Here is a 25,526-nt window from a genome sequence, read left to right on the forward strand (position 1 = left end):
TGCTTTTTACAAATTGAAGGTTTGCGGCAACCTTGTGTCAAGCAAGTCTATTGGCACCATTTTTCCAACAGCTTGTGCTCACTTCATTAGCATTTTATATGCACTGGGAAGCCAAAAATTTAGTGTGACTTGCTTTGTTGCAGTGGTGTGGAGCCAAGCCTGTAATATCTCCGAGGTGTGCCTATATTCTGTTCGATTTTTTTCGTTCTTTTTTTTATTCTTTTATTTTCAGTTTGGGAAGTTTTTATTGAGATATCTTTAATTTCACTGATTTTTTTCTTTGGATGTGTTCATTCCAATAGCTAAAGCATGCATGTGGTACAAAATTCAAGTCAAAAGAGTATACAATGAAAAGGAATTTCTCCTACTTCTTTCTCTGAGCCACATTTTCCTTCCCAGAGGAAGCACCTGTGTATACATGTAAGTAATCACATCTATGTTTCCTTTTGATTTTTTCAATAAAACTTATAGCATAATATACGCATTTCTGTATGTTGCTTTTTTTCATCCTTCAGTATATTTTAGAGATAATTCCATATCAGTACACATGATGCAGAAACTCTAGAATTTCAATTATTTTCAATGACTGCACAGTAACCCATTGTATAAGTGGCTATCCTATAATTCATCAGTTTTGCACTGATGGGCATTTAAACTCTTTTATCTTTGCTATTATGAATTTAGAAATGAATTTCCTTAGTCACCCATCATTTCAGCATGTAGGAGTATACCTGTAAGATAAATTCCTAGAAATAAAATTGCTAGGTCAAAGGTTTGTAAATTTGCAATTTGAGTACTTATTGTTAAACTATTCTTCATAGCATTATTGCCAATTTCTGCTTCCATCAGCAAAGTATAATAATGCCTGTTTTCCTGCTACTTCCTCAATTACAGTATATTTTAAAACTTATATTTTCTAAAATGAAATGTATTTTTTTGAATAAAATTGAGCCCTTTTATTCTGTATTTGTGTTTTCTGTGAACTGTTGATATTGTGTCCATTTTTCTAATGAGTTGCTAATATTGTTGAATTATAGGTACTTTCTCATGTATTAGGGAAATTAGTCCATTGTCTGTGACATGAGTTGCAATTTTTCACCCAGATTGCTGTCTGCCACTTTTAGTTTATGTACTTTTGCTGCTTTTAAATTTTTTTAAGTAATTGAATGCATCAATTTTCTCTCTTATGGCATTTGGGTATTGCTTTATAAAATTTCCTGTGCCACGGAATGTATGAGGATTTAATGAAGTACACTTCTACTTCATTTCTTCCATTTAATCTTTATCTGGAATTTATTTTGATGTGAGGTATGAGTTTGAGTTGGGATCCAACTTTACTTTTTCTAGATGGCTACCCAGTTGTGTCAATATCATTTGCTGAATTTTACAAGTCTTTTAAAAAATCAAGAATGTATGTTGAATTTTATCAAATACCTTTTTTGCATTTTGGAGATGACAAATTTTTCTTTTTCTTTATAATGATGTTTAGAGACAGGAGGTCTCACTACATTGCCCAGGCTGGCCTAGAACTCCTGGGCTCAAGGGATCCTCCCACTTCAGCCTCACAAGTAGCTGGGACTACAGGCACAAGCCACTGTACCCAGCTATTTCTAGTAAAATAGAAATATTTTATTATAATTTTTATTTGATTTAGGATTTTTCCAGTAATATTCATGAGTACGAATTTTTTTTTTCTAATTTTTTAGAGATGGAGTCTTGCTCTGTCTCCCAGGCTGGAGTGCAGTGGTGTGATCTTGGCTCACTGCAGCCTCCACCTCCCGAGTTACAGCGATTCTCCTGCTTCAGCCTCCCGGGTAGCTGAGATTACAGGCACACACCACCATGCCTGGCTAATTTTTGTATTTTTAGTAGAGACAGGGTTTCACCATGTTGGCCAAGCTAGTCTTGAACTCCTGACCTCAGGTGATCTGTCTGCCTTGGCCTCCCAAAGTGCTAGGATTACAGGCGTGAGCCACTGCGCCCGGCCATGAGTAAGAATTTCTATGGTCAATGTATATGTATATGCTGTATGGGTGTTTTATGAGATTTTGGTATAAATGTTATGCTCACTTCATAAATAGAATTTGAAATGTTTCCTCTTTTTTCTGTGCTTAAGGGAGAATCAACAGCAACTCTCTGTTTCTTAAATTTTCACAGAATTATCCTATGAAATAATTTGGGCCTGGTGCTTCTGTGGATTCAGCTATGGAGAAATGCAGTTCTCTAACAACATCTATTTCTTTTTTTTCTTTTTTTGAGACCGAGTTTCGCTTGTTGCCCAGGCTGGAGTGCAATGGCACAATCTCGGCTCACCGCAACCTCCGCCTCCTGGGTTCAAGCAATTCTCCTGCCTCAGCCTCCCGAGTAGCTGGGATTACAGGCATGTGCCACCATGCCCGGCTAATTTTGTATTTTTAGTAGAGACAGGGTTTCTCCATGTTGGTCAGGCTGGTTTCGAAGTCCTGACCTCGGGTGATCTGCCCGCCTCGGCCTCTCAAAGTGCTGGGATTACAGGCGTGAGCCACCGCGCCCAGTCAACATCTATTTCTTCTATGGTAATTGGTCTACTTAGAATTTCTGTCTCTGCAATGTTTTGGTAAATTATATTTTCTTGGAATCTTGTCCATTTCATTGAAGTTTTCAAATTTATTACATAGAACTGACTGATCATGCAATTCTTTTAAGTTTTCCTGTATCTATGGTTATTTCCCCTTTATCATTTTGTATTTTGATGTGCTCCTCTTTCTTTCTTGAGCCAACCACCCTATTGTTGCCTTTTTCAAATCTCTTGCTTATTAGTATTCCCATTCCCATTTCTATTTTTTATTTTCTTCTTTTATTCTTACGAATTCCTTCTTTCGGCTTTTCTTAGGTTTCCCTTGCTATTTTTTCTGAATTATTTAATTTACTTTTATTTTGAATTTTTAAAAGCACTGCATTAGTATATCCCACAGGTGCTAATATGCAGAGCTTTCTTTTTTTTTCATTTTTAAGATATTCAGTAATCTCAGTTTTGAGACGGTTAAGAGGATTTCTTAATCAATTTTTTTTTTTTTTTACATTTTGAAAATGTTACACAATTTTGCATTGTTTTATTCTCCGCTCCTTTGTATCCTACGACTGTCTCCCGCCCCGTTTCTTCACCTCAGTTCTCTAAAGATCAAAGGTCAAGAGGTGGGTTTCTTGCCCTGGAGCCTGCGAGAGGGTGGGCCCTTGCGGTTCTTGCGCGGAAACGGCGATAGTGACACCCAGGGCCTAAGGAGGCTGGGGACAGAGCAGATACTCCCAGCCCCCAACATCACCCCGGAGTAGATGCAGACCCCCAGGGTCCCGGGGGCCGAGACCACACCCCGCGGGCACGAGCCCGATTGGCAGATTGTAGCCGAGTGGTTTCAACGGTGACGCCCCCACCCGAATGCCTCGCTGGGATTGGCTCATTTCTTGGTTCAGACCTGGACGGTGGCCAGAGGAGGACAAGAGGCTTTCATACCGAACGGAGGTGATGTGGACGACAAGGGAGACGCAGCCGCACTTCAACAAGCGGCCGGTCCGAGGGGACATGGCGGCAACCTCTGCAGCGTCAGTGCTGCTGGCGGGTGCAAGAAACTGGTGGCGACACTGCCTGAGCCCGCTGCTGTTGCCAAGGTGACGGGGCATAAAGCCGCGGTGGATCGGTGCGTGGGGGCGCGGGGTGGGTGGTGAAGGGAGAACGAAGCTGGAGCGGGAAGACAGGACGGCGTCCGCTTGTCAGGGGATTCGGCTTCCAGTCCCCCTTCCAGAGGGCGTCCTTCTGCAGCCAGGCCTCTGTCTTCCCCCGCCCCCACACGGTACGAGCTACAGAATGCTTTTCTGTTTTCTCTTTTTCTATAGTAAGGAAGCGCTTTCCTTTCTCCCCCGTTTATTCATTTGCTTACTTCTGGTTCCTGTGTCCTTTTAACATGTACCCCGTCATTCCCTGTTTAAGGACACAAGATGTTCCAGGCTCATCTTGTACTTAGCTCCTGCCTTGGAATCAGACATTTCTCCAAAGAATCCTGGTTCCTTTTTTTGGAGAATGCTACTTTACAGCCGTATCCAGGCTGTAGGTTGTGTTCGTTGCTACTAGGATGCCATTGCTTCTAGACTGTCTCAGCAGACAACGCTAGGAAATTTTATGTATATATATAGAGAGAGAGAGAGAGAGATGCACATACACGTATTTATGTATACATGTGTGTATGTACGTATATATACATATATATTTATATGTGTACACGCACCCTCCCCACACACATCCATACACGCATCAGTCCAGGCACATCTATATCTGTTTTATATCTATCTATCTATCTATCTATCTAATCATCTATCTATCTATCTATCTAATCTATCTACATGTATGTTTAAAAAACAGCTGAGTTCATACTGTTACCTCAGTTCCAGTGCAGCATCTCACGGTTCAATCAGATCTGCCCTTTCTGTAATTGTAACTGTTTTCTGAGAGTAAGAAAGCTGGCTCTCCTAATCCACAAGATATTCACTTCTTTGCTCAATCGTGTGCAAAAAGTAGATTCAAAATTGCTAACCCATACCACTGTGAAAAAACAGACCAACTAGCCAGAGTTCAATATTGGCTTACAGTTATGTTTGTCTTTAGTTTCTGTAATTCAAACTGTATTATACAGATGATGAAGGCAGTCATAGAGGTTTTATGACTATAGAGGTTACAAAGTCTCTATAATTAAGATGTGGAACTGGTGTGTGAATAATATAAAAAGACAAGTAGAATAGAATAGAAAATCCAGAAATAACCCCAAGTGCACATAGAAAGTTAAAGATAAAGGTGCTATCACATATCACTGGAGCAGAGTTGGGCTTTGTAATACACAGAGCTGGGCCAACTGGTTGGCCATTTGGAAAAAGATAAAATTAGATCTACACCTTATAGCATAACAAAAATAAAGTCTAAATTGATCAGGGATCTAAATGTGAAAAATGAAACAATACAAGTACTAAAAGAAAAAGGCTTTCTAACTATGACTCAAAAACCCGTAAGCAATAAAATAAAAAGTTGATAAATTTGACCACGTAAAACAAATAGCATGGCAAATACATCATAAAGTCAAAAGAAAACTGAAAAAAAACTAGATTGGCAGAAAATATCTGTAGCACGTATCACGGGTAAAGGATGAAGATCTTTCATATTTAAATTTGAATTTTAAAACTTTTCCAAATCAGTTTTCTCTGTTTACATTCAGCAGTGGCAAAGTGACTTTATCTTTTACATCAGAATATGTCAAAAAAGTAGCAAGTTATACTGCTTTTAAAGATAAGAGTCATCCGTTTAAAAATACTTATTGTATCATGTGTCTTAGGGCCCCAGAAGTAAACCCTAACACAGGAATTCCTGTGCAAATCATTAGAAAGTTTCCAGGAAAAAATCGCAGGGGAATAGGGAAATAGAATAGAAAGGGAAGGAAGGCCAGTGAGCAAGCTGCTCTAAGCCTGTTCCCCTGGAGGTGGCTCAGTGCTGCTTAACTCTAAGTCAGTGTGCATAGTCAGTCCTTGGAGTTGTCCTTACCAGAGAACCAGCAAGCTGGTGTGTTTATGTCTCTACCGAGTCATTAGTTAAGGTCTGCCGTCACGGAGATCTAACTTCCCAGATACTTAGGGTTTTATAAAAATATAAAACTTTATACTTAAGACTTAGTATAAAGTTGTCCATTCAGAACCTTCTTTTTAACTATTCTACCTGTACGCAGGGAGTTTTTGTTTCAAATTAAACAAAAACTAGGGTTGCAGATATGGTTTATAGGGCTGTATCTCAACAGATTGACAAACTGAACCTTTCTTTCTGGGTAGACTAGGATCCATGCCTTTTCTGTTCACTGTTGTCAAGTTTAAATGCAGTGTGCAACATGAAAACCGCAGTGATGTGTTATTAGTTGGGAATCTTTGTCATTTGAGATATCTGCATGCTATCTGTTTTCAAAGCTCACTGCTGTATTAGCTATGAAGTAAAGCTTGTTTTAACAAAGCGATAGGCTTCATTAAGATCAAGGCTATATATAAGTCATGGTTTCCTACTGGAAAGATAATTATCTTTAAAGTGAATGATAACCAGTGAATACATATCAGAACAACTTGCCCTGGAGATGTAAATGCAGAGCTTATTCCCTGTTTATACATCGTAAACACAGAATAATAATGTAGGAAATGTCTATTTTGATTTTTCCTAGGACATTTTTTTAGCCAGTGATATTTAGGATATGGGAGGGAAAATAGCCTAGCCTAACGAAGCAATTTGCTACACATGAATATCTGGAGGTGATACTAAGACTTTTGAAAAATAGACTTTATTTTATTTTTAAAATGGTTTTGGGTTTCCAGAAAAAAGTTACAGGTTTACAGAGAAGATAGTACAAAGAGTTCCCATATACCTTGCACCCTATTATTCCTGTTATTAACATTTTATGTTAGTATGGTAAATTTGTGGCGTAATTATATTATGGTTATTATGATACCATTTTTTTCTTTTTTCTTTTTTCTTTTTTTTTTTTTTTGAGACAGAGTCTTACTCTGTCACCCAGGCTGGAGTGCAGTGGCATGATCTCAGCTCACTGCAGCCTCCACCTCCCGGGTTCAAGTGATCCTCCTGCCTCATCCTCCCGAGCACCTGGGACTACAGGCACACACCACCACGCCCAGCTAATTTTTGTATTTTTAGTAGACAGTGTTCCACCATATTGGCCAGGCTGGTCTCAAACTCCTAACCTCGTGATCCACCTGCCTTGGCCTCCCAAAGTGTTGGGATTACAGGCGTGAGCCACCTCGCCTAGCCAGTATGATACAATTAATGAACCAACATTGATGCGTTATTATGAATTAAGGTCCACAATTTATTCGGGTTTTCTTAGTTTGTATGTAAAGTGCTTTTTCTGTTCCAGAATCTTATCCAGGATACCACATTCCATTTTGCTGTCATGTCTCTTTAGACCCCTCTAGGCTGTGAGAGTTTCTTAGAATTTTCGTATTTTTGGTGACCTTGACAAGTTTGGAGGAGTATTATTCAGGTATTTTGTAAGATATCCTTCTGTTAGAATTGACTGATGTTTTCCTCTGGATTAGACTTGAATTTGGGGCTTTGGGGAGAAAGACCACAGACATAAAGCGTGATTCTCTTTTTTTTTGAGATGGAGTTTCGCTCTTGTTGCCTAGGCTGGAGTGCAATGGCGCAATCTTGGTTCACTGCAACCTCCGCCTCGCGGGTTCAAGCAATTCTCCTGCCTCAGCCTCCCGAGTAGCTGGGATTACAGGCATGCACCACCATGCCTGGCTAATTTTGTATTTTTAGTATGGGGTTTCTCCATGTTGGTCAGGCTGGTCTCGAACTCCCGACCTCAGGTGATCCGCCTGCCTCGGCCTCCCAAAGCACCGGGATTACAGGTGTAAGCCACCGCACCAGCCTGAAGTGTGATTCTCATCACATCAGATTGAGAGTTATGATGGTTGCTCTTGACCTTAATTACGTGGCTGAGGTAGTATTTGAAAGGGTTCTGTGCTGGAAAGTTACTCTTCTACCCTCCTTCCACACTGTACTATTAGGAAGGAAATCACAATGTCCAACTCACACTTAAGTGAAACATTTTTTTCTAACTTTTCAAAAGGAGCAGGTTGTTTTGGATGAAGCAGATAAAAATGTTGAACCAAGGAATTAAGGATCAAATCCATGAGATTTACTAGAAATTAAATACAAGTACTCATGTGTGCACATGAGTTTTCTCCAGCTGGCAGGTTGGATTCGTTGTTACAATATAGCTGTGAAGTGCTATGTTGTCCTTGCCCCCTGCTCAAAGCAATTGTTTCCCACAATCTCTGTCTCACTCAGTTCTATAGTAAGACATGGACGCTTGGTCTCAAACATTATTTCTCTAAGTATTGTTATGAAACTATTACAACTGCTTAATTGATTTGTCAACATAATTAGTCATTGTCTTTTTTTTTTCAGAGTCTCACTTCATCACCATGCTGGAGTGCAGTGGCACTATCTGAGATCACTGCAATCTCCACCTCTCGGATTCAAGCGATTCTCGTGCCTCAGCCTCCCGAGTAGTAGCTGGGAGTACAGGCATGTGCCACCATGCCCAGCTAATTTTTGTATTTTTGGTAGAGATCTGGTTTCGCCTTGTTGGCCAGGCTGGTCTCGAACTTCTGACCTCAAGTGATCCGCCTGCCTCGGCCTTCCAAAGTGCTGTGATTACAGGCGTGAACCACTGAGCCCGGTCAGTTATTGGCTCTTTTTAAAGATTGTGTTGCTTTCTGCCTCAATATTAATATGTTGGAAGTTACCAAGAAGTTCATGACAGATCTATTTCAAATTCTGGTGAAGAAGGAAGAATTGGCCCTTGAAAGAATCAATGTTTTGCAATAATTTGGAAAGAGGGTAATATTTTTCTAATTGATATACATAAAAACCATAGCCAGGGATTTAAAATTTACCTCCTTGTTTAAGCTCTGTACTAAAATTGCAGAAACTAGTATCATGTCTTACCATTTGTAATAAAGCTATCAGAGAAAACCCAAGAAAAAAAACAACAACTGTACCAGATAGAAAAACTGAGTTGAACCTTTTTTTTTCTGTTTTTTAGATGGAGTCTTACTCTGTCACCCAGGCTGGAGTGCAGTGGCGCGATCTCAGCTCACTGCAGTCTCCATCTCCCGGGTTCAAGTGATTCTCCTGCCTCAGCCTCCCAAGTAGCTGGGATCACAGGTGCCCACCACCATGCCTGGCTAGTTTTTTGTATTTTTAGTAGAGACAGGGTTTCACCCTGTTGGCCAGGCTGGTCTTGAACTCCTAACCTCAGCTGATCTGCCCGCCTCGGCCTCCCGAAGTGCTGGGATTACAGGTGTGAGCCATCGTGCCTGGCCTGAGTTGAACCTCTTTTTTAACAACAGGGTACTTTGTTCTAAGATTTGTTACAGTAATATCTATATTTAAGCAGAATTAGTAAAATCAATGAATAACTATTCTCTTCCAATAGTAGGGATGAGGTGTAGAAATCAAATGGCTTTTTATTCCAACTCTGACATGAATTAACATATTCCTCTTGGAAATACTATAAGAAAGGAGATTGTACGCTCTTTATGACGAGAGGTTGACCAGTCAGGTTGTTCCTTATAGAACACAGAGTGAAAGGTATCCGGACTTCTAAGAAACAGCATATGCCAGTTTCTGGTGTGATAAGAGCTTCTCTTCCCTAGTATTGCTAATTAAGATGCTATTCATATCTGATTATAGTTGAGCTTTGAATGACATGATTAGGGGCACCAACCCCCATACAGTTGAAAATCTGCATATAATTTTTGACTCCCCAAAAACTTTACTACTAACAGCTTAATGTTGACCAGAAGCCCTACTAGTAACAGTGGATTAAACACATATTTTGTATGTTATACGTATGATATACTGTATTCTTACAATAAAGGAAACTAGAGAAAAGAAAATGTTATTAAGAAAATCGTAAGGAAGAGAAAATACATTTACTATTCATTAGGTGGAAGTGGATCACCATAAAGGTCTTCATCTTCCTCATGTTCATGTCAATAGGCTGAGGAGGAGGGGGGAGTGGAGGGGTTGGTCTTGCTGTCTAAAGGGTGGCAGAGGCAGAAGAGAAGCCACTTATTAGTGGTCCTGCCCAGTTCAGACCCGTTTCCTTCAAGGGTCCACTGTATTTTCTTAGTAAACTGAGGCAGGATCTAGTTACATTGTAGCTGTGAAGTGCTGCATTGTGGTTGCCCCCTGCTCAAAATAAAACTGTTACCTTTCAAGCCCTGTCTGCCATGGTGCTCTAGCAGCAGGGATGTTTGGTCTCATACATGTTTACCAATTTAAGTACTGACTTGACAAATGACTCTTGAGAATTAGGGGTTGGTGGTGTTTTGCAGGTAGCGACAGAAGGAAGAAAACATTATCAGGAGGGAATTCAGATAAAGGACAAACCATATTTTGACTGCTGCTGACTTGTTGGTAAGTATTCCAGTTCCTTATTTAATGACAGTATCTATCTAGCAAAAGTTGGTTTAGGGGGAAAGTTTATAGTAGACTTTGCCAGCTGAAGTTGTAGGGAGATAAAGATCACACTCCACAATGAACTATGCTGTTATATATAGTTCATTACTCTTGTATGGCCTAGAAGAGTATGCAGCAGTTGCTTTTTGAAACATAAATACATACTATCATATCTGAGGTTCTTGTTGACCAGAAGGAGTCAGGAGTGACGGATAACATGTGACTATTGAAATGGGCTTAATGCAACTTTTTTTTTTTTTTTTTTGGGATGGAGTTTTGCTCTTGTTGCCCAGGCTAGAGTGCAGTGGCGCAATCCCGGCTCACTGCAACGTCTGCCTCCTGGGTTCAAACGATTCTCCTGCCTCAGCCTCCTGAGTAGCTGGGATTACAGGTGCCCACTACTACTCCCAGCTAATTTTTGTATTTTTAGTAGAGACAGAGTTTCACCATATTGGCCAGGCCGTTCTCGAACTCCTGACCTTAAGTGATCCACCCGCCTTGGCCTCCCAAAGTGCTGGGATTACAGGCGTGAGCCACCGCACCCAGCCTATTTCATTTAATTTTAATTAATTTAAATTTAAATAGCCATATGTGGCTAGTGACTGTTTATTGGACAGCATAGTCCTAAACAACAGTGAACATTTCAGAGCTGACATCTGTAGTTAATTCTGAAAGTGTATCAAAATGGATTCATAACTGTTCCTTTTGTTTGGTGCCTGGTGTTTACGTCTGTCCCAGACTGACATGACACCCACTCTTGGCTGGCCCATTTTGGTAGGGGCTTTAATTTTACTACCCTAAACCCAATACTTTCATCTGCTTTATAAGTAATAATGTTCATTTCGCAGCCAGATGAGCCTTAACTCCTTTTATACTAAATGCAAAAGAAATCTTTTCTTTTTCTCTAGATATTTTGATCAGTATCTTGTATTCCATTTAGAAGCACTCTACATGTAATTCTGGCAAATAAACAGCCACTGATGATTAACTAGTAGCTCAGATTGTTCAGTAGTTCATGTAGTACTTGCTGAATAATATTCTGATTCATATGTTTTCTTTTGTTCAGAACTGGCAGTAGGGGGTCGACTTGGGAAGACAGCTGTGACCATAGATATTAAAGAAGACAAAAGGATTCTTTGTGACACTGAGACCTGCAGTACTATAGTGGGGGAAATGCCAGTGTACACAGCTGGCCTCATTTAATTCCTGGGATGAGATTGTTTGGGATGCAGTGCCTGTTGTTGCTGAGCAGGCGATCACAACGTGCACTGTGTTTCTTTCTTTGAGAATATTTGAATCTTGCCTGAATACTCATAACAGATGAGAGACGCAGGTTTTGATAGCATAGATTTACGCTGTCATTAGTCATGAGCTCTTGGGACGAAAGTAGTTGGTTTTATCCTCTTTAGAAGTTAGACCCTGTGGTTGGGTACGAAAGATGAGTGTCTGTAAAAATCCTTCTTAGAAATGTATTTCCTCAAGACTCTGTCTCAAAAAAAAAAAAAAGAAATTTATTTCCTAGTTCTGTAAAAATCGCTATATTGAGTGTTCTCTATCATTTAATAATATACTTATTTTATTATTAAGTGGACTTAAAGATATGCAGTGTATAAAATCAACTAATTATGTTAAACCGTGGTATCTCCCTTTATTGTGTTAGACTGAGTAGAACAAACTTTAAAATAATTTTTTTAAAGAATATATTTGAATTCATTTTGTTTGGTATTATGTTTTTATTCAGAAAAGCATTTTATTAGTGCTAGGTGTGAATCCGAGCCTTTTGCTAAATACCAGCAGCAATCATGTCCTAGAGTTAAATCCCAGAAAAATTGCCATATTGTATATTAAAGTTTCAATAAATTACAATAAAGTATTTTTTTCTTTAAAGTGATTTGGTCCTTATTCCTTAAAAATCATACTTTTTGCCATAACTCCATATTTGCAAAGGAAGAAGATGAAATGAAATAGTACTCTATAGTAAATATTTTATTCCAGTTACAAAATTACACACAAATGTGGCTTTTTATAAAAAGGTTTAATAGTTCCAAGTTGGGCTGGGTGTGGTGGCTCACAGGCCGGGCATGGTGGCTCATTCCTGTAATCCCAGCACTTTGGGTGGCCCAGGCGGGCAGATCACCTGAGATCAGGAGTTCGAGACCAGCCTGACCAACATGGTGAAACCCTGTCTCTACTAAAAATACAAAATTAGCCGGGCATGGTGGTACATGCCTATAATCCCAGCTACTCGGGAGGCTGAGGCAGGAATATCGCTTGAACCCGGGAGGCAGAAGTTGCAGTGAGCCAAGATCACACCACTGCACTCCAAACCTGGGCGACAGAGCGAGACTCTGTCTCAAAACAACAACAACAACAAAAGTTCCAAGTTAGCTGCTGCTTGGCAGTAGCACAAAGACTGATCAATGAGGGTGTTCATCAGCACCATCTGCCAAGCATTATCTGCTTCTTATGAGAAAAAGGAAGCATTTGAACATAAGATTTCTCCCTCTTCTGGTGTGGCAAAAATTTTCTGGTACATGCAAAGTAGTTACATAACAGCAAAGTTTTCTTTGTTAATGGACTAATATTAATCAGTAAAGTTTTTTTTTCTGTAACAGTAACACGGAGTAGATATGATGGGTCCTATAACAGAAAAATTGACATTGAACATGATCTTTTTTTAAAACAATAGACTTTATTATTTAGAGCCATTTTAGGCCAACAGAAAAACTGAGCAGAAAGTACAAAGAATTCCCATACACTCCCTGTTCTCACACACGCACGGTCTCCCGCACTTCTACATCCCACACCAGAATGGTACATGGGTTACAATCACTGAACCTCTAGTGACACGTCATTATCACTCAAAGTCATAGTTTACATTAGGGTTCATTCTTGGTATTGTACATTCTATGGATTTAGAAAAATTTATGATGACGTGTCCACCATTATAGCACCATACAGAGTATTTTCACTGCCCTGAAAATCCTCTGCTCTACCAATTCATCCCTTCCCGCAACCCCTGGCAACCACTGATTTTTTCTTTCTTTTTTTTTTTTTTTTTGAGACAGAGTCTCACTCTGTCGCCCAGGCTGGAGTGCAGTGGCGTGATCTCGGCTCACTGCAACCTCTGCCTCCCGGGTTCAAGCGATTCTTCTGCCTCAGCCTCCCAAGTAGCGGGGACTACAGGCGCCCGCCACCATGCCCGGCTCATTTTTGTATTTTTAGTAAAGACGGGGTTTAGTAAAGACCGTGTTAGCCAGGATGGTCTCGATCTCCTGACCTTGTGATCCATCTGCCTCAGCCTCCCAAAGTGCTGGGATTACAGGCGGGAGCCACCGCGCCCGGCCGACCACTGATCTTTTTACTGTCTGCGTGGTTTTCCCTTTTCCAGAATGTCATGTAATTGGAATCCCACAGTATATAGACTCTTCAGATGGGCATCTGTCACTTACATCACTTAAGCTTCCTCCATGTCTTTTCATAACTTCATAGCTCATTTCTTTTTAACATTGAATAATATTGCATTGCTTGAATGTACTACAGTTTATCCATTTGCCTACTGAAAGACATCTATGTTGCTTCCAAGCTTTGGCAATTATGAATAAAGCTGCTATAAACATCAACGCACAGGTTTTTGTGCAGACGTAAGTTTTCAGCTCCTTTGGGTAGATACCAAGGAGCGTGATGGCTGGATCATATGGTAAGAGTATTTTTCGTTTTGTAAGAAACTGCCAAACTGTCCTCCAGTTTGGCTGTGCTATTATATTCCCAGCAGCAGTGGATAAGAGTCCTGTTGCTGCACACCTCTCCAGCATTTGGTGTTGTCATGTTTTGATGACAGACATCAGATTCTTATTTTTTCCCACTCAAATTATTTATCAAGGGCCAGGTGTGGTGTCTCACGCCTGTAATCCCAACACTTTGGGAGGCTGAGGCGGGCAGATCACTTGAGGTCAGCAGTTCAAGACCAGCCTGGCTAATATGGTGAAACCCTATCTCTACTAAAAATACAAAAATTAGCCAGGTGTGGTGGCTCACGCCTGTAGTCCCAGCTACTTGGGAGGCTGAGGCAGGAGAATTGCTTGAACTGGGGAGGCAGAGGTTGCAGTGAGCCGAGATTGCACCACTGTACTCCAGCCTGGGCTACAGAGCGAGACACCGTCTCAAAAAAAAAAAAAAAAATCAAGTTTTGTCTTGACCACAGTTTATAATTTGTTAAAAGAACTTGTCTGACATGTAATGAATGTTCTACCAAATAGTATCACCTAGAAAATAATATGTTAATGAATTTCGGGAAAGAGCCCCTGTCCTTTCTCAGTCCCAGTATTGGTGCTTGCCATTTTCTTCACCATAAAACTGCTGCTGTGGCAAGGTAAATGCTAGACTCCTTGGAAGTATCATATCAATTAAAAGTTATCACTTCCTTCAGTAAATAAATGTGCAAAAGGAGATCCAATGAATAAGCTGCAGGAAATGGCATCTACCCTGATGTCCATTCCCTACCAAGTGTGGGAGACAGGTGGAGAGAGCTGCATAAAGATGAGACAAAAAATCAAAACAAGCCAGGCGTGGTGGCTCTTGCCTGTGATCCCAGCACTTTGGGAGGCCAAGGCGGGCGGATCACCTGAGGTCGGGAGTTTGAGACCAGCCTGACCAACATGGAGAAACCCTGTCTTTACTAAAAATAAAAAATTAGTCGGCCGTGGTGGTGGGTACCTGTAATCCCAGCTACTCGGGAGGCTGAGGCAGGAGAATTGCTTCAACCTGGGAGGCAGAGGTTGCGGTGAGCTGAGATTGCACCATTCACTCCAACCTGGGCAACAAGAGTGAAATTCTGCCTCAAAAAAAAAAAAAAAAAAAATCAAAATTAAACAAAACCAGCAAACAAACCCTAATGTGCTGTATTAGGAAAAGGTATAACTACATAATTTACTAATTAGCCTTTACAGCCCTGTGTCTTAGTGTGTTCGGACTACTGTAACAGATGACCATAGACTGGATGGCTTACAAACAATAGATATTTATTCTCACAGTTCTGGAGGCTGGGAAGTCTAGGATCAAGTCACTAGCAGATTTGGTGTCTGGTGAGGACCCACTTCCTGGTTCATAGATGGCCACCTTCTTCCTGTGTTCTTGCATAATGAAAGAGACAAGGGAGCTCTCCAGGGTCTCTTTTATGAGGGCACTAATCACATTCATTAGGGTACAACCCTCATGACCTAATCATCCCCCCAAAGTCCCACCTCCTAATAACCCTCACACTGAGGGTTAGAATTTTAACATTTGAATTCGGTGGGTCGGAGGAAACAAACATTCAGGCTATAGCATTCCACCCCTGGCCACAGCAAATTCATGTCCTTCTCACATGCAAAATATATTAATTACATCCTAACGGCCCCCAAAATCTTAACTCATTCCATAGTATGATCTTAAGATCAACTCTATAGACTAAAATCTAAAGTCCTATCTAAACATCCAGATCAGATATGGGAGAGACTCAAAGGACAATTCATGCTGAGGCAAACTGCTTTCTAGCTGTGAACCTGTAAAACCAAACAAGCTATGTGCTTCCAAAATACAATAATAGGACAGGCATAGGATGGACATCTCCATTCCAAAAGAGAGAAATAGGAAAGAGGAAAGTTATAACAGGCTTCAAGGATGTCCAAACTGTAAGGCAAACTCTGTGAAATTTTAGGCTCAAGAATAATTCTCTTTGGCTTGATGCTCTGCCCTCCAGGTCCACTGGGGAGAAGGTCTCGCCATTCAGTCCCACTGAGGTGGCGGTTCTGCTCTCACAATTCCACTTGGCAGGGATTGTGTCCCCAGACCACTAGGTAGCTCGCACAGGTTTGGACAGAGGCAATCTGGCCTATAAAAGCAAGCCAGTGATCCCCCTTTTGAGACCAAGAAGGCAGCTCTGATGGTCCCTGAACTGCCTTTAGGGCCATTCTTCCCTTGTCTTGAAGAATAGTGCACATTCCTAGCCAAATGGTCCCATTTGGCTATCCAAGAAGTCTGACAGCCTTCCTTTATTACTTCCTGTCTTCTTCCCCTCCACACATTCTTCTTAGGTGTCAGTTCAACTGCTAGTTTTTCTCCTGGTGTGACTAATTAAATTCATGATTCACATCCATTCTAATCTCCCTCTCAAATGGTTGCTTGGCAACACTCTGAGCATTCTCAATTTTTGCAATATGGATAGCTGGGAATTTTTCAACTGTTTAAATTCTGCTTGCTTTTTGCTTAAAAATTCTGTCTTTAAGTCATTTCTCTCTTCTGGCATTTTACTATAAGCAGTCAGGAGGAGCCAGGCCACGCCTTCAACACTTTGCTTAGAGATTTCCTCAGCCAAATATCCAATATCATTGCTCTCAAGTTCTACCTTCCACAAAACAGTAGAACATGAACCCAGCTCAGCCCAGTTCTTTGCCACTTTATACTACAGACCACCTTTCCTCAAGTTTCCAGTAACATGTTTCTCATGTCCATTTGATACCTCACCAGAATGACCTGTACCGTCCATATTTCTACCAAAAATCTGTTCACATTTATCTAGTGCATTAGCCCATTCTCACTTTCCTATAAATAACTACTGAGACTGGGTAGTTAATAAAGAAAAGAGATTTAATTGACTCACAGTTCTGCAGGCTGTACAGGCCTCAGGAAACTTACAATCATGGTGGAAGCGGGAGGGGAAGCAAGCACACCTTCACATGGCAACAGGAGGGACAGTGAAGGGGGAAGTGCCACATACTTTTAAACCATCAGATCTCATGAGAACTCACTCACTATCACAAGAACGGCAAGGGGGAAACTACCCCATGATCCAACCACCTCCCACCAGGTCCTTCCCCCAACATTGGAAATTACAATTAAACAAGAGATTTGGATGGGGACACGGAGCCAAACCATATCCCTAGGTATCTATAAGAAGATGGAGGTCATCTCTCCAGCAAGCCTCGCTTCCTTTTGAGCCCTCACCAGAATCACCTTTAGCAGTCACTTAATGGCAATATCAGCTTTTTCTTTTCCTTCTTTTTTTTGCTTTGTAAACAATATTGTTGTATAAAAATATAAAGTTATGTACCTTCAAAGGTGTAACTACAGCAAACAAAACATCTTAAAATGTTTTAACAATGTACAAATACATTCATAAAATAATTAATTTTATTAATTATGAATAATGAATTTTATGAATGAGTTGTGATAAATAATCAGTTGTGAGAAAAACTCTGCCAGTTGAACTGAAGGGGAAGGAGATGAGAAGAAACGAAGGAAGGCTGTCTTGGATTTTATAGGATGGGACCATAGCGCTATTTGGCTAAGAACGTGCACCACTCTTCAAGACAAGGGAAGAATGGTTTCAAAGACTCCAACAGAGTTTATAGTACCTATAATACAATCTGCAGGTGCCTGCAGTGATTTATAGGTTGGTTTAATTTGAAATTATATGTATTTCTTGGTTTAAAAGAAGTCATTGGCCGGGCGCAATGGCTCATGCCTGTAATCCCAGCACTTTAGGAGGCCGAGGTGGGTGGATCACGAGGTCAGGAGTTCGAGACCAGCCTGGCCAATATGGTGAAACCTCATCTCTACTAAAAATACAAAAATTAGCCGAGCATGGTGGTGCACGCCTGAAGTCCCAGCTACTCGGGAGGCTGAGGCAGGAGAATTGCTTGAACCTGGGAAGCAGAGGTTGTAGTGAGCTGAGATCACGCCACTGCACTCCAGCCTGGACAACAGAGCGAGACTCCTTCTCAAAAAAAAAAAAAAAAAAAGCCATTAATACAAATGCATGATTTACAATGTCCCCATTATAGCAAGAAAAATATATATGCATAAAATAAAATGTATTTTAGACCTTTATTAGGTCAAGTATTTAATGATTATTCTCACTATAGCATAAGAATAATACTCTTTTAGTGGTAAAAGATTTCATTAGACCAAGGACCACTGAAGAGCTTCCATAAGTTCCAAGAAGTAAAATCTTGCTATCCAGTCCATAAAATAAATAGAACAGCGGAAATCTCTGAGTTTCCCTTAAACTATGAAGATTCTGTTTATATTAACTGGGCCTTAAGAAAAAGACTTGTTAGAAATAAAAACAAATAAAATTTTAGAAACTAGTTAACACCACTGGCCTGAATTTGGTTTTTACTTGCTTGCGAATCTCTAGGATGAGAAATTTCACCATGAAGTGCATATTAAGTTGCAAAATTTACAATTATTTCTAAGTTCTACATAAGCCAAAGTGCTCACTTTTATTATGGAAACAAACCTTTCTTCTGAAAATGATGTACAGAAATAATAAGTAAACACATAGAACTTTGAGATAGGCTAAGAACATTTGTCTATGTTCTGTAGATCAAAATGATGCAAAGGTCTGCATTACATATGTTTATGAACACAAACATTTTTATTAATTTGGGATATATGGACATTACATAAGTATATGCATACATGTGCACACCATAAAATACATTTTAATAATGTTTCCAGCTGCATCATACTTTCAAGCCTCAACTGTTAGAAAAAAAAGCAAACTTAGTATGAACACTGCTTTTCCTTTTTTAAAACAAAAATTGTCAGTGGAAAAACAAATCCAACTTCTTTGCAGCATGTACCGAACTCTAAATGGTTCAGAGTCAAGAATCTTATTAGTTTCTCCCTGATGTAACAGAACATGTATGTTTTCTCTTTCTACTCAGGGAGTCTGATTATCTCCAATATTTTGTCCTATGAACTTTCCAAGATAAGACATAGCCATGCTGGTTAAATTCTTTCTGCTGCCCACTTTACACCTGATGTAGCCAGATAGCTTGGCACCTTATTGCGCCATAGCTCTGATGATCACTGCCAACCACTGCACTATGAAATGAAACAGAGCATCAAAGGAGAATATCACCCACAGCACTAAATAGACGATAAGCCCCAACCAGAAGATGATGCTGCCTCTGGGACAGTTTTGTTCTCTTGAGGGGATGCCTTCCTAGCCTTCCTGGACTCAAATACCCAATGGCGCATTCCACCAATGCAGGCCAACCATTAGTCTACCTATGACATTACATTGCAACATCGATATCAGCTTTTTCTAGCAGGTACTGCAAAACTCTTCCAGCCCCTACCCCTTACCCAGATCCAAAACTGCTTCTACGTTTTCAGATATTTGTTACAGCAGCATCCCCATTTCTTGGTCCCAGTTTCTTCGTTCATCTGGGCTGGAAAGTCCAAGATCAAGGCACGGGCAGATTCCGTGTCTGACTTCCTCATAGATGGTCATCTTCTCCCCTGTCCTCTATGGCAGAAAGGACAAGGGAGCTCTCCAAGGTCTTCCTTTTTTTTTTTTGAGACGGAGTCTCACTCTGTCGCCCAGGCTGGAGTGCAGTGGCGCGATCTCAGCTCACTGCAAGCTCCGCCCCCCGGGTTCATGCCATTCTCCTGCCTCAGCCTCCGGAGTAGCTGGGACCACAGGCGCCCCCGACTGCGCCGGCTAATTTTTTGTATTTTTAGTAGAGACGGGGTTTCACCGTGGTCTCGATCTCCTGACCTCGTGATCCACCCGCCTCGGCCTCCCAAAGTGCTGGGATTACAGGCGTGAGCCACCGCGCCCAGCCTCTCCTAGGTCTTTTTTTTATAAGGCAACTAATCTCATTTATGAGGGCTCCACCCTTATACATAATCACTTCCCAAAGTTTCCCCATCCCAGTCACATCACAGTGGAGGTTAGGATTTCAATATGTGAATGTGTGGGGTGGGGGGTTGGGCACAAATATTTAGCCTATAGTACCCTGCTAATTAATGGGGATTTTATACAGCAAGGGTGGGGATCATTCATTATCTCCATTCAAGGACACCTTTGATACTTTCTTGAACTTCACAGCACAAGGCACTCCTTCCTCCTCCACATTTCCCCTTCCAAGGGCCCCATTCCCACTTTCTTCCTCTCACCTCTCTAACTCCCAAGCCTCCTTTCGCTTGCCATTAAATGTGACCCTCTGCTATCCTCTACACACTCTTTTATTTATTTATTTATTTATTTTTGAGACAGAGTCTCACTCTGTAACCCAGGTTGGAGTGCAGTGGTGCAGTGAGCTCGGGTCACTGCAACCTCCATCTCCTGGGTTCAAGCAACTCCCCTGCCTCAGCCTCCCTAGTAGCTAGGACTACAGGTGCGTGCCACCACGTCCAACTAATTTTTGTATTATTAGTAAAGACAGGGTTTCACTGTGTTGGCCAGGCTTGTCTCGAACTCCTGACCTCATGATCCGCCTGCCTTAGCCTCCCAAAGTGCTGGGATTACAGGTGTGAGCCACCGCGCCCGACTCTTTCCACACTCTTCTTAGATGTCCTGTCTGCTCCTCCAAGCATCAGACCAGTGTTCCCCAGGTGTGTTCAGTCAGATGACATGCTGGCACCTCAACATGTTCAAAGCTGAACTTACCATCTGGCCACATTGCTACTAACCTCATTACCTTGAACCTCTTCCCTAATCTAGACTTCAGCAAACATATCCAACTTTTCCTACCTTTGGTCTTGTTTTATCGAATCCATTTACTGTGCAGCCCCCAGGGTACAGAAACAGCTGGATTGTTACATCATAGTGTTTGCCTTATTTGAACACAGTTTGAACAGTTGGCCAGCTTTGGCCGAAACTCAGTGATTGGTACAAGACTAGATTACAGTCTGTTTACATATCCTGTTAGGTGACACTTCACTATGTACGGAGAAACCTTTAGGCTGAACTTAAAATATGTAAGGAGGCAGCTTTAGGCTAAACTTAATTTAACATGTGGTAGTAAAGATTCTAAGGAGGGAGATTCTTCATTCAACAAGCAGGGAACCCTACCCGGGAGGGGCAACATGAAGGCACCCAGGCTTGGGCTCACTTCTGTTTCCCAGCTCATCCTTGTAATAAATGTTTTTCACCATCAGGACATACTTCTTGTTTATATATGACCTTTAGCAGAATACGTATATATGATATAAAACAGGATGATTGCCAAGTAGCAATTTTAACTGCTGCAATACAGTTTATCAACTCTCATCTGTCTACCTGTTTGAAAATGCTTATCCATGCCAAGCGCAGTGGCTCACACTTGTAATCCCAACACTTTGGGAGGCCAAGGCAGGTGGATCATCTGAGGTCAGGAGTTCAAGACCAGCCTGGCCAACATGCTGAAACCCCATATCTACGAAAAATACAAAAATTAGCCAGGTTTGGTGGCGGGCACCTGTAATCCCAGCTACTTGGGAGACTGAGGCAGGAGAATTGCTTGAGCCCGGGAGGCGGAGGTTGCAGTGAGCCAAGATTGCGCCATTGCACTCCAGCCTGGGCGACAGAGCAAGACTCTGTCTCAAAAAAAAAAAAAAAAAAAGAAAAAGAAAAAGAAAATGCTTATCCCTTTACTGAAATGAAATACCTTTTCCTACTTGTCCTGCGTGGCAAATTTCTACTCATCAAAAAGATTTTTTTTTTTTTGAGACGGAATCTCGCTCTGTCGCCCAGGCTGGAGTGCAGTGGCGCGATCTCGGCTCACTGCAAGCTCCGCCTCCCGGGCTCACGCCATTCTCCTGCCTCAGCCTCCGGAGTAGCTGGGACTACAGGCGCCCGCCACCACGCCCGGCTAGTTTTTTGTATTTTTAGTACCGACGGAGTTTCACTGTGTTAGCCAGGATGGTCTCGATCTTCTGACCTCGTGATCTGCTCGCCTCGGCTTCCCAAAGTGCTGGGATTACAGGCGTGAGCCACCGCCCCCGGCCATGAAAAAAGCTTTCAGTGTTCCTATGAGTTTCCTGATATGCCCAGGATATGCTTGTATTGCACTGTATCATAGGGCGACCCAGTTTTAGAGAGCCAACCTGGAACACAAACTAGACGAAAAGGACAGATAATAAAGTAACATAAAACAAGTATATGTGTGTGTTTTACTTTAACATAAAAATATGAAAAATGGAAGTTTATTTGAAATTACATATTATTCTGTATTGTTTACTTTTATGTTACATAAATGCTATTATTTAAGCAAAAGAACAATAAGAAATTATCAGTGACATTTAGTAGTAGCAAATACTAGTACTGATTAAACAAATAATATGTGTGAGAAAAATATAACAATATTTTATAATGTTTCTATTCTCTGATACAGCAATTTATTTTAATTCTCTTTGTTGCATAGTTAAATTTGGCAGACTATTATTATGTATTCTTAAAATGAACACTTTTTAAAACAGAACATGAATACATTTGGAACAGTTTATGACCTACATTTAATTTAAAATAACATTTTTTTGGTCCCATAATACAGCATACTTTTTCTGTTTCCTTTTCCAATAATATTCTCTAACTACCTGCAGCCAGTTTAGGGCATCTGTCTTGTCTTTTATATAGTAATAAAACTGAACACATTCTAGTGTAAAAATTCACTTTGCCTTGCTGCGCAGCTCTTATACAACCCCCATTACATTGATTCCCGGTGCCAGTCCATGAGGACATCAAGCTCAGTATCCTCTCAACAAAAGTATTTGAGCATGGAATACTTGGGATTTACTTAGGAGCAAGAGCAGATTTTTAGACTTGCAGGAATTTGTTTCCAGCTCTCCAAGGGTGCCCACTCGCTTTGTAGCCACAGGCTTGTTTTGATGGATCCGCTGTTTGTCAGTCAGGTCCTTTGCTTCTGTTAACATATGGCTGGCAACAATGATAGCCATCTTGTAGGCATAATCTAAGCAAGCCATCTCCTTCCATTTTTATAACGTCAGAATTTCATCAAGTGATTCTGCACATTTTGAGAACATTGAAAAATGACCAAAACTTTCATTGTGAAAACTCTCAGTATCACGATAAGCAAATCACACCCCCGCCTTTTTTTTTTTTTTTTTTTTTTTTTTTTTTTTTTTTGACAGAGTCTAACTCTGTTGCCAGCCTGGAGTGCAGTGGCGCGATCTCGGCTCACTGCAACCTCCACCTCCTGGGTTCAAGCAATTCTCCTGCCTCAGCCTCCCGAGTAGCTGGAACTACAGGCATGCACCACCACACCCAGCTAATTTTTGTATTTTTAGTAGAGACAGGGTTTCACCATCTTGGCCAGGATGGTCTTGATCGCTTGACCTCGTGATCCACCTGCCTCAGCCTCCCAAATCACACCCCTTTTTAACAGTGTTATGTATACAGGATATGCAGGATTTTTTTTGCAGGTAAGATCTTTGCATTCTATTAAGAAGTTCATAAACAGAATCGAGTTTGCCAAAATTATATGTACTATCTGCCAAATATATGCAGAGACAGTCAAAGTACAGTTCGTATTTATTTGGATAAGATAGCAACAATTTTTGTTTTCTTCCATTTTATGAAAATTTTAATAGAAATAAAGAAGATAATTTCAAACTGCATTTTTCAAACCAAGTACCTACAAATGAGGGAGAACATTTTGTTGTTGTTGCTGCTGCAATTTGATGTACTGCTTGATACAGTGTAGAAAACCCCTGTAGTAATATCTGACAGATGCAGTTCTCCACTGTAAGGAGCCAATATATCCATTATCAAAATTTTCCTCTGGCCTGGGTGTCATAACTCATGCCTGTAAGTCCACCACTTTGGGAGGCCAAGGCAGAAGAATCGCTTAAGGCCAGGAGTTCAAGATTAGCCGGGGCAACATAGCAAGTGATGCATCACTACTAAAAATTTTAAAATGAGCCAAGTATGGAGGCACATACCTATAGTCCTAGCGACTGGGGAGGCTAAGGCAGGAGGATCACTTGAACCCAGGATCGAGGCTGTGATGAGCTATGATCATGTCAGTGCACTCTAGCCTGGTAACAGAGCAAAACCCTGTCAAAAAAAAAAAAAATCCCTTTTGTTCACCCTTGGGAGATTTTAGTTGGAACCTGAATCAGTCACCTGAAGGTGATTTTATTGGGTCTCACAAAGCAATCAAAGAAATGAGAATGTATGGTCATTCACGTGTTCTGCCCAAACTAATTTAGCAGCTGCTATTTTCAACTGGTAAGTGTCTTTGGGAGGGGATGAAATTTTTGATTGATTTAGAAGGACTTGCCTGTCTGAGCTCAGACATGTGAGATTCAGTCTTCATATATGCTTTCCCATCCCCTTCTTCACCGCTCTTAATCCCAAATGCTTTTCTGTCTAGTGTGCAGAATGTACTGTCTTGTTTATTTACCTTCCTTATCCTTATTTTGTTGTTGTTGCTGCTGCAATTTGATGTAGTGCTTGATACAGTGTAGAAAACAACAGTATCCAGTCCTTCCATCCATCATTAAAATAACAGTCATTTAACTTTCTTTTATGGTGATGTTTACATCATGCTAGCTTTGGTATCATAATCCTTCTCAGTTTCATTTCCTGAACTCTTAGAAAATATGATCACATTACTCACTGTGTTAAAATTAAACTAGCACTATCTCAATACAAAACACAATAGAGAATCCACAGGCCAAATCAAAGATGAGCTGTTGACACTCCCACTTATCATGCACTTAGGTCATGAGTTTAAGTTGCATCACTTAGAGTAATGCACACATGGATTGCATCACTCAGAGTAATGCTCAGATTACTTAGAGTAATACACAAATCAATTATTGTAAACTGCCAACCATAATGGCTGACATCAATAACCAGGAGGGAAAAAAAGACCCATAGCAATTCTGGAAAGCAGTTAATCTATGCTGTATCTATTCACCACTAAAAACAGTGTTGCGGCCAGGTGCGGTGGCTTACGCCTGTAATCCTAGCACTTTGAGAGGCCAAGGCGGGTGGATCACCTGAGGTCAGGAGTTCGAGACCAGCCTGACCAACATGGAGAAACTCGTCTCTACTAAAAATACAAAACAATTAGCCGGGCGTGGTGGCACATGCCTGTAATTCCAGCTACTTGGGAGGCTGAGGCAGGAGAATCGCTTGAATCCAGGAGGCAGAGGTTGCACTGAGCCAAGTTCACACCATTGCACTCCAGCCTGGGGAATGAGAGTGAAACTCTGTCTCAAAAACAAAACAAAACAAACAAACCGAAAAACCAATGTTGCTTTCAGGCCTATGGGGGAGGGGCTGCCATATGGATTTATACATTTTCCCCAACTTTCCACGCCCATTGCTTAAAACTGGGACTGTTCATTTACTGGAAAGGGTTTCCTGGGAACCCCGTGGCCTGACTGGGCACACCCTGGTCTCCACCTGCTTACTGTAGCTTCCTGGATACCGAAAGTTTCTGACTGAAAGGTGCTCTTGATTCTGCATTCATAGATACATAACTGAAACAAAGTTGCACCAAACAATATTTACTCTTGCTATATGTGGTACATATTTTCCTGCTTCGTTTTTTCAATTTTGTTGGTAACTCACAATTCCGTGAACCATTTAGTGGAAACCTGCAATTTGAAGAGAAAACCAGTAGGGGGATCCAAAGTTCTATCCAACTGTAAAGTGATCCTAACGCTTGATCATTGCCAAAACAAAAATAAA

The 25,526-nt window shown here is 41.0% G+C and overlaps 1 long non-coding RNA gene and 2 other non-coding genes across 5 annotated transcripts; all 3 read left to right on the forward strand.

The window, feature by feature from the left end:
- The first annotated feature begins 3,437 nt into the window (after positions 1-3,437).
- LOC100940307 (uncharacterized) lies at positions 3,438-11,935 on the forward strand. 3 transcript variants are annotated; one of them, XR_002914405.3, is made up of 4 exons: positions 3,438-3,645; positions 7,988-8,422; positions 9,925-10,006; positions 11,115-11,935. It is a non-coding gene; the product is annotated as an uncharacterized LOC100940307 (long non-coding RNA). The 3 variants fall into 3 exon arrangements; XR_002914404.3 differs by having other exon boundaries at positions 3,460-3,674; XR_008524092.2 differs by having other exon boundaries at positions 3,462-3,827.
- On the forward strand, positions 8,477-8,641 carry LOC112132949 (small nucleolar RNA SNORA81). The gene has a single exon (XR_002914648.1). It is a non-coding gene; the product is annotated as a small nucleolar RNA SNORA81 (small nucleolar RNA).
- Positions 9,727-9,857, forward strand: LOC112132884 (small nucleolar RNA SNORA63). Its single transcript, XR_002914586.1, has one exon. It is a non-coding gene; the product is annotated as a small nucleolar RNA SNORA63 (small nucleolar RNA).
- Positions 11,936-25,526: the final 13,591 nt, after the last annotated feature.

The sequence above is a fragment of the Pongo abelii genome, chromosome 2 (assembly GCF_028885655.2).
Source record: "Pongo abelii isolate AG06213 chromosome 2, NHGRI_mPonAbe1-v2.0_pri, whole genome shotgun sequence".
Taxonomy (NCBI): Eukaryota; Metazoa; Chordata; class Mammalia; order Primates; family Hominidae; genus Pongo; species Pongo abelii.